This window comes from Ahaetulla prasina, chromosome 5 (genome assembly GCF_028640845.1).
Source record: "Ahaetulla prasina isolate Xishuangbanna chromosome 5, ASM2864084v1, whole genome shotgun sequence".
Lineage (NCBI taxonomy): Eukaryota > Metazoa > Chordata > Lepidosauria > Squamata > Colubridae > Ahaetulla > Ahaetulla prasina.
Genome location: NC_080543.1, coordinates 58,473,861 through 58,483,871, shown reverse-complemented (window position 1 = coordinate 58,483,871; position 10,011 = coordinate 58,473,861).

Sequence of the window (10,011 nt, the reverse complement as noted above, 5' to 3'; positions counted from 1 at the left end):
ATTCAGCCGCATAAAATATAGCTGTGTTGCTTAGATTCTGAGAGTTTACCATAGTATATTTCTGCCCTCCCTGGGAGATGTTGCAGCAGGTCTATTCCCTGTAAAAATTACAGTGAAACAAAACCTGTTGGACTGTTTCTATCCCCCTAGAATCATATAGGCAGACGTATTCAGTTAATGAGGTTTTCATGAAACTAACCAAAGGAAGCACATCGTGCCCAGCTCTGACAAACTTCCCTTAATCTGGGGAAGATTAATATATACAAATAACTTGCAGACTGCCATGTATCTTTTTTCTATCAGAGTTTTTATTTTGAAAAATGAAAATCATAAATCAAAGAGAAAAGGGAAAAGTGTGGGGGAGAGAAACATACTATATTACAAATCGAAAAAAGAGCTTTATCCAATTTTTAAGTACATGATTAAACTTTTACCATCCAGAATAATACTGTTAAGTCTTTCCATTATACCAACAGAGAACCACTATACATTCAGAAAAATAAATATATATAATCAATCTAAGATTGCAATTTAGAGGTTGCACCATCTTTTCAAAATCAAAGGATGCTTTGTTTTGCACTTGTTAAATCCACAGATCTTCATAGGGTGATATTTCCCATTTTTCAATATATGGTGCATTTAACAGTTCCAATATAATAACACTGACAGTCAGCTTTCTCTGAGGTATATAATAAACATGAAATTACTATGTTTTTGAATTAATCTCTTCTTAAAATAATGAAAAGCATTCTTTATCTATTTATATGTTCTCCACCACTTCAAAACAGGTGTTAACATTAAGAATAATTCCAAAATTTTAGAGGTAGCTAATTCATCTGCATCAAACTGTGAAAACAAGTGTCAAGGTTCCAGAAAAACCTCTTCTGCATAAAAAAAACTCAGAAGCCATTGTCTTTCAGAGTTCTTTACTAGCATGAGGAAACTGGCACACGATGAGTGAAATTCCAAAACTGAACTTCCGGATTCTTTTCCCAGTTATACAAACCCCAAGAGTCCCACCCCCCTGACCCCTTTGCTGGTCACATGGTCCCACGTTCTCCCAGTTCATTTGAATATCTTCTCGCCACTCCTCCTGCAGATGTGAACACTATCCGACCTTGACCGCTTGAAGAATGTTACCATACCCCTCAACCCCCCTTCTTCCCCTCAGGGGAAAAATGTGGCAGCGTCTGGAACCCTAAAGTCTAGTATGGTTTCCAGGCCTGACAACAAGAGTCCTTCTAATCAACTATACTGACATTGATCTAAAGCCATGATGGTGAACCTATGGCACACATGCCACAGGTGGCACATGGAGCCATATCTGTGGGCATGCTAGCGTTGCCTTAGCTCAGCTCCAGCACACATGCGCGTGCCAGCCAGCTGATTTTTGGGGCTTCTGGGCCCACTGGAAGTTGGGAAAAGGGCTGTTTTCAGCCTTCGGAGAGCCTCCAGGGAGGTGGGGAAGGCCATTTTTGCCCACCACAGGCTCCTAGAAAGCCTCTGGAGCCTGGGGAGGGTGAAAAATGGGCCTACTGGGCCCACCGGGCCATCACATGCCAAAAGCGTTGGAAGCCCTACGCGCATGCATGGGGGGGCATTGAATTATGGGTGTGGGCACACATGCGCACGACCCCTGCGTTCCCCCCACTTTTGGCACATGATGGCAAAAAAGTTAGCCATCACTGATCTAAAGTATTAATAAAAAAATTACCTGCAGTGTTCAGATTCAATTTCTTCCAAACTGAAATTGATCATGCAAATAAGGGTCAAAGTTATGCTTCCATGTCTACATCTCCAAATAATTACAGTCCTTCATGCAAGAAAAGCATTAACAATATTTCTTAAAAAGTGAATAGAGGCAATTTGCATGATTAAGCTGCTGGGCTAGAAACTAGGAGACTGTGAGTCCTAGTCCTTCCCTAGACATGAATCCAGCTGGGTGATTCTAGGTTTGTCACTCCTTTTCAGCCCTAGGAAAAATGCAATGTCAAACTACTTCTGAAAAATATTGTCAAGAAAATTGCATGTCAAATCCGCATATACTGATATAAGTCCCATGATATAAAAGGGCTCATGCATAACTTTCTAATTGTTCCCATTTATATCAAGTCAAATCAAGTCAAAATGTATGCCCAGTGATAAAACCTTACCTCAGAAAGGTTATAATCCATTATTAGACGCTGGCTATAATTTACATAAAGAAAACCTAGGAGGTTGTCCTTCGTATAGAAAATGTTTTCGTATCCTATTTCATCTTTATTTTTAGACACACTGTAGTTGTAAGTTTTATATGCTTTCTTAGAAAATAAGCATGATAGATGTGGTTAGAGCCAGGATATTGTGTTACCATTATCTCTGGAACGAAGATTGAGCTAAGCAAAAGCATCCAGAAACCTTTTAAAGGGCATGATAGCAAGGTGTTGAAGTTAACCAATGCTTTGTGGCTACATCAATGCATCCATTTGAGGAATAAAGAAAATAAATAAGCACACCAGGGGCGGGTTTCAAATCCCGTCGCTACTGGTTCACTCGGTGCTCATGCATGCAATGCTTGGGCGGGTGGGCAGAGCCTCCTGCTGCTGCCACCACTACCAGTTCGTCCGAAAAGGGGCGAACCGGTAGCAACCCACCACTGAAGCACACTAAGTAAGTTAGACAATATAAATTAATCCTATGACATGCCCTTGTAATTCAAAATGTGCCCACTGGCCTAAAAATGTTGGGAGCACCTAGTTCAAGCCATTGTTACGGGACCGCCTGCTGTTACCTTATGCCTCCCACCGACCCGTACGCTCACACAGAGAGGGTCTTCTCAGGGTGCCGTCCGCCAAACAATGTTGGCTGGCGGCCCCCAGGGGCAGGGCCTTCTCTGTTGGAGCTCCTACACTCTGGAACGAACTTCCCCCTGGCCTACGCCAAGTGCCTGATCTTTGGACCTTTCTCTGTGAGCTAAAAACACACTTATTTATTCAAGCGGGACTGGCTTAATAATTTTATTAAATTTTTAATTGGGGTTTTATTATTATTTTAGGGTTTTTTAAATTTTAAATTTTTATATGTCGGCCATTTTGTAATATGCTTTGTTTTAAATTTTTTGTTTTATTGTATATATATTGGGTTTTTATCTTTTGGCTGTACACCGCCCTGAGTCCTTCGGGAGAAGAGCGGTTTTAAAAAACAAAATTGTCAGGATAACAAGCATCTTAATACCAGATTCTATATTCTATATAAACTATATTCTAGTAAAGTGTGATATAAGACTGACTCTCTCTCTTATTTTTTTTCACTCTTGCACATAGAGAACTAATAGACTTTTTTCCAACACCTTTTATTTCTTATTAAAAATATGTTTAATGCAAAAACATACTTGCAGTGTTTATTATATAAATTTCTCAGTACAGCTGCTCATTGGAAAACATGTCACTAAGTATCTGCCAAAGTTATAAAAATAGATTCTGCTATTTTCATAGAAAAATTTGCCAATCTGAGTTTTTCTAAGGTTATTCATACCTGTAAGTGAAGATTATGCTAAAATAAAATATACGCTTTATGATTTAAACAGTGAAAAATGAATCGATGCCAATGGATTGAAGAAAAATCAAGATGTCAGGAAACACAGTGCTGAAATAATCTCTCCTCATACCAGACTTATAAGCAGTCTGGTACAACTTTTCCAACTAACAACTTTTATTAAAAGGCATAAGCTTTCCTGAGATGCAGGCTACTTAGCTAACAATAGCTTGCGCCTTTTAATACAATATATTAGTCAGAAAGGTCCTTCCAGACACTTTCTTCTGCAGTAAGCCATCAATATGAATGTTTCTGAAGCTTCTGCTAATTTCATTGTGTTCTGCAGCACAGAAAAGTGCAACTAGACTCTAATCTGTATGAGGGATACAGGGATATCAGTGCAAGTTTTGAACTCCACAGCACTTTTCCAAGTCCTTTTTTTCTTTCTGGCGTTGAAGAAAAGGATGCACCACATTTTTAAAAATCCATAAAAAGAAGAAGTAGTAAAAGATGCTCTTTTTGTCTTTTACAAATAGGACAAAGCACTAGAATTTTTAAACAACTTTAAACACCAATATTCTTGCCTTTGTGATAGAAATAGCTAGTGTCTTAATTGGATTTCAAAGAAATTTTCTATGGAAAACAAGGACATTTGGGGGTGGAAATACAAATTCTGGTCCATTTCTAAAATATTTCTGCTTGAAATATGAGCATTCCAGACATCATGTAGATGTATAAATGACCATCCAATAATCCATTCTTACACACACACACAATTACATGTACTTTATTAACTTAATTAACTTTTCCAGTTTTGTAAGACTTATAATTGTGTGTGTTAAAATTGATTAAATATTCTTTTCTCCAATTTTTCTTTCACACATTTTTATTTGTTCTAAAAATGTAAAATTAGAATGTTCAACCATTGTCATAAGAGCTTGCTACAGCAGAATGTCTGTTTCAGAAGAGTAGGATTACAACAGAAATTGCTTCTGAAAGCTCTGTAGTTGGTTTGTTTTTATTTTTTTACAAAAAGTCAAAAAAAATAATTCTACTTGTGAAACAACTTTAAATGCACCACACTTACTGTATCAGTATGTCAATTTTCCTCAGCTAAATATAGTACACCCATATTGGTGAAAAAATTAACTGACAATGTTCTAATAAACAAGACTGCCCCTGGATGTGTGGGTGGAAGTTAGGTAGAGAGAAAAACTGAATGCCTTTTTAATTAGTGGCTTATCTGCTATGTATGTCAAGGAACACAAAGCAGCTAATACAATCATAGCGTCAAAAAAAAATAGACAGATGCTACACTGATTTTCTTAAGAGTCAGAGAAATCCTTTGACAATTTGAACTGGTTTTTCTCATTCAAGGTTTTGGAAGGCAGGAATTTTGGAGATAACTTTATGAAATAAGTAAGATCAATTTACATTTCACAGAAAGCACAACAATTATTAATGGAAATCTAATAAATGCTGTGAAATACAAAATGGAACAAGGCAGATATGTCCACTGGGGTTTTTTTCTTGTTTATTTTGATTCTTGAAATACTGAACAAAGATGAATATTGTAAAAGTTAGTTTCAAATAGAACCATATGCAAATTATTAATATGTAAATGCTAAAACAAATAAACTTTTGTTAATTATAAAAAAGTTGTTTATTTATAATACAAATTAAAAACAGTGAACGCTAAAACAAACAAACTTTTATTGAAATTTGAAACAGAAGCAAAACAAGGGAAAGAATCAATGGTAAGCTCAAACTGCCCAAGGAGCTGCTGATCCAATTCTACAGAGGAATTATTGAGTCTGTCATTTGCACCTCTATAACTGTCTGGTTCGGTTCTGCAACCCAACAAGAAAAACACAAACTTCAGAGAATAATTAGAACTGCAGAAAAAATAATTGCTACCAATCTGCCTTCCATTGAGGACTTATATACTGCACGAATCAAGAAGAGGGCCGTGAAAATATTTGCAGATCCCTCGCATCCTGGACATAAACTGTTTCAACTCCTACCCTCAAAACGACGCTATAGTGTACTGCACACCAGAACAACTAGACACAAGAACAGTTTTTCCCGAAGGCCATCACTCTGCTAAACAAATAATTCCCTCAACACTGTCAGACTATTTACTGAATCTGCACTACTATTAATCGTTTCATAGTTCCCATCACCAATCTCTTTCTGTTATGTATCTTTAAATATTTAGGCGGGAAACAAGCACGTTGCTGATTGGTTGAAGCCGCCGGTTAAACAGTATATAAAGGGTTGTTTTTCCCCAGCCAGGTTGCTGGGTTCACCATATATTAAAGAGCTGTTGTCACTACCCTGGTCTCCAGCCTCGTTACTTCCCGAACTTAACACTGGCGACGAAGGTGGGATCTCGAGGCTAAGGAGCACCAGAACCGAGCTGAAGCACGAAAGAACCGAACCCAGCAAACACAGGGCAGAAAAGCGGAGATGGCCAGTTACACTCCGCCCGCACCGTTTGACCCGGCTAAAGAGAAATGGGGAACGTATATGACCCGTTTCGAAAGCTTCCTAGAAGCCAACGAACTGCAAGGAGTTCCAGACAACCGCAAAAGGGCATACTTCTTGAGCCACTGCGGTCCCGAGGTCATCGACATCGCGGAAGCCCTGGCAGAGCCAACGCCGATACAATCGGTATCGTGGCAAACTCTGCAAACCCTGCTAAAAAACCATTTCGCACCAACGCCGTCCAAATCGTCGGCGTTTTGAATTTGGAGAGCGCCGACAGCTAGAGGGCGAATCCATCGGCGACTACATGGCCGCCCTACGGAAAGCCTCCAAAGACTGTGGATACCGAGACCTGGACGAGGTGCTGCTGGAGCAACTCATCAGGGGGGTCCGAGACATGCGTTTGCGGAGGCGGCTGCTATCGAAAAGCAATCTGACGCTGGCAAACGCCTGGACGGCCAGAGCGCATGAAATGTCCACCCAAGCGGCGGAGACACTGCAAAAGCCTCTCACACCAAAGGCGAGCACAAAGTCAACCCCGGTGCACCAAGAAGAGATCCAAACCGAATCTGACGGTGAGGATGAGGAAGGGGTTTGCCGAACTGAGAAACGGGGCCAAGAGAACCGGGACGAATGCGGAAGTTGCGGGGGTCAACACCAGCGCCAACGCTGCAAGTTCAAGGACGCAACATGTCGGCGGTGCGAGAAGAAAGGGCACCTAGCTCAAGTCTGTCGAGCTCCCCAACCTTCCCGCCGAAAATTCAAATCGGCCAATCAGAGCGCGGGATCGGCAAGGCGACCCGCGATTGGCTCAAACAAAAAAGGCGCGGATTCAAACCAAACGACGGTGGTCATAGGCCGCGCCTCAACCCGGGTGGAGAAGAAGATCTTCACCAAACCCAAAATAGAAGGAGTACGGTGCCGACTCGAAGTGGACACCGGGTCAGCGATCACCATCATGTCCTGGGACACTTTGGCGAAGTCACTGCCATCAGTCGCGAAGCGCCACCTGCAAACACAACGGCTACGAGTCCACGACTACCAAGGGAATCGCATCCCTGTTCGAGGACCACCTCCGTCCGAGTCGAGTACGGACCACACAAGAAGACCCTGCCCATCACGATCGTCAAGGGGACCCTGCCTAGTTTGTTGGGACTAGACTGGTTTCGTGCACTGGGCATGGGAGTGACTGGCATCTACAGAAGTGACTGTAACCTGAAAGACATACTCATGAACGAGTTCGAAGATGTCTTCAAGGACTGCCTGGGCAAGTACAAGGGGACCCCTATTTCCTTCAACTTAGACCCCCACGTAGCTCCCATTAGGTTAAAGGCAAGGAGAGTCCTTTGCCCTTAAACCTAAAATTGACAAGGAGCTAGATAAGCTCATAAATCAGGGGATTTTGGTGCCAGTCGATCACGCAAAGTGGGAGACGCCAATCGTCACCCCAGTAAAACCAGATGGGTCAATTAGAATCTGCGCTGACTACAAGGCGACGCTAAACAAAGCCTTACAGAAAAGCGCTTACCCAGTTCCCGTGGTGCAACACTTGCTGCACTCTTTGGGGCAAGGGCAAGTCTTTGCAAAGTTAGACTTGGCTCAAGCCTACCAACAACTGCCCGTAGATGCCAACACAGCCGAAGCCCAAACGATTGTAACTCACAGGGGGGCCTTTAAGTGTACCCGATTACAATTTGGGGTGAGTGTGGCACCGGGGCTTTTCCAAAATTTGATGGAACGACTTCTGCAAGGGCTCCCAGGGGTAGTTCCCTACTTCGATGATGTATTGATATCAGCCGAAAACGTAGAGGAATTGGGGGAGCGTTTGAGAAAAGTTCTGGGCATTTTCCGGTCAGCCGGACTAAAGGTTAAAGTGAACAAATGCCAGATAGGGGTAGAATCCGTCGAATTCTTGGGCTACCGAATAGACAAGAAAGGAATTCACCCCACTGAGAGCAAGGTCAAGGCAATCAGAAAGGCTCCAGCGCCCAAAAACAAAACAGAGCTACAGGCATTCCTAGGGCTAGTGAATTTTTACGCGGTTTTTTTAAAAAACAAAGCGACCATTGCTGAACCGCTGCATAAGCTTCTAGGGAAAAATACTGCTTGGTCTTGGGGAAAGTCGGAAAGTAGGGCTTTCGAAGCAGTAAAAAACCTGCTCTCGAGCGACAGCCTGCTCATCCAGTATCATAGCTCATTGCCATTAGTGCTGGTTTGCGATGCCTCCCCTTACGGGGTGGGGGCTGTGCTCAGCCACAGACTGCCAAACGGCACAGAAGCCCCTATAGCCTTCTACTCCAGAACGATGTCCTCCCCAGAGAGGAACTATAGACAGTTAGATAAGGAAGCGCTAGCAATTGTGTCAGGGTAAAAATTTCACGATTATGTCTTTGGGCGAGACTTTGAAATTGTGACTGACCACAGACCGCTGTTAGGAATACTGGCTGGCGACCGCCCAACGCCTGTGGCACTTTCGCCACGATTGACTCGATGGACTATTTTCTTAGCCGCTTATTCTTACAAGCTGCAGCATCGACCAGGAAAAGAAGTGGGGCATGCGGACGCGTTAAGCAGATGCCCACTACCAGGGGCGATCAAGACCCCACTCCGGGACGCCCATCCTGCTTATTGACTCTTTGGACTCTGGCCCAGTCACATCTAAGGAAGTGGCTCGCGCATCATACCGGGACATTATGTTAAGGACTGTACTCGGTTGGGTACAAAGAGGGTGGCCCGCTGCGCCGGGCGAACGGTTTAAGGAATTTGTAAAAAAACGTGATGAGCTCTCGGCTCAAGGGGGGTGCCTGTTATGGGGTGATCGAGTGGTAATCCCGGAGAAATTGAGGGGAAGGGTATTGGACCTCCTCCACGAGGGTCACCCAGGGATCAAGGATGAAGGGCTAGCAAGAAGCTATGTGTGGTGGCCCCTCATGGACTCAGAGATTGCTGAGAGGGTAGGAAAATGCCAGGCTTGCCAAGAGTCCAGACCTCTACCCCCAACGGCCCCAGTCAGGGAATGGGAAAAACCCCAAGGGCCCTGGTCAAGAATCCACATTGATTTTGCTGGCCCTTTCCACGGCCAAACCTTCCTAGTGGTTGTCGACGCTTTCTCTAAATGGTTGGAGATCATACTCATGAAATCCACGACAGCCGAGGCAGTAATCGCAGCCCTGCGCCACCTATTCGCAACCCACGGGTTGCCTGACACTCTGGTGTCCCACAACAGCCCGCAATTCACGGCAGCCCAGTTTGAGGAATACTTGGCAGAGGAGGGCATCCGACATGCCCTCTCTGCGCCTTTCCACCCTGCGTCGAATGGCCTTGCAGAGCGTTCCGTCCGGAGCGCTAAGGAGGCATTGTCCAGGCTCAAGCCAGGTGACTGGCAAACAAAGATAGATTTCTTTCTGGCCGTTCAGCACAGAACCCCAAGCACTGCTACAGGCAGAAGCCCAGCCGAATTATTGATGGGACGGAAGCTCCGGTGCCCACTTGACCGTTTGAATCCCCATTACACACCAGAGGGTTACAAGGGGGAACTAGAAAAAACGAGAGAAATGGGCATAGGCGACCGAGTGTGGGCCCGCAACTATGGGGACGGCCCAAGTTGGCTCGCAGGGCAAATCATAAAAGCAACCGGTCCAAAGTCATACTTGGTCGAGTTACAAGACAACCGAGTATGGAGGCGCCACATAGATCAGATAAGGAAACGAATAGCTGAACAACCCGAGCTAAATGAGACAGATCATGACCACTCCTTATTTGAACCCACAGCTGACCATAACCCGGGGGAGGCGCAAGACTTAGCTGAGGTCCCGGAGGTCCAGCGACGCCATCAGGTTCCCGATGGAAACAGCAGGGAAAACTCTAAAAGTAATCCAAGGCCCGATGGCCAAGAAAAGAGTCTGCAGTAATCCAGGGCCCGATGGCCTAGAGGAAGAGCTGGGAGGAGAAAACAGCCCCTCCGACCAGCTCAAAACACCACCCAGGACTGAACCGCGCAGGTCCGAAAGA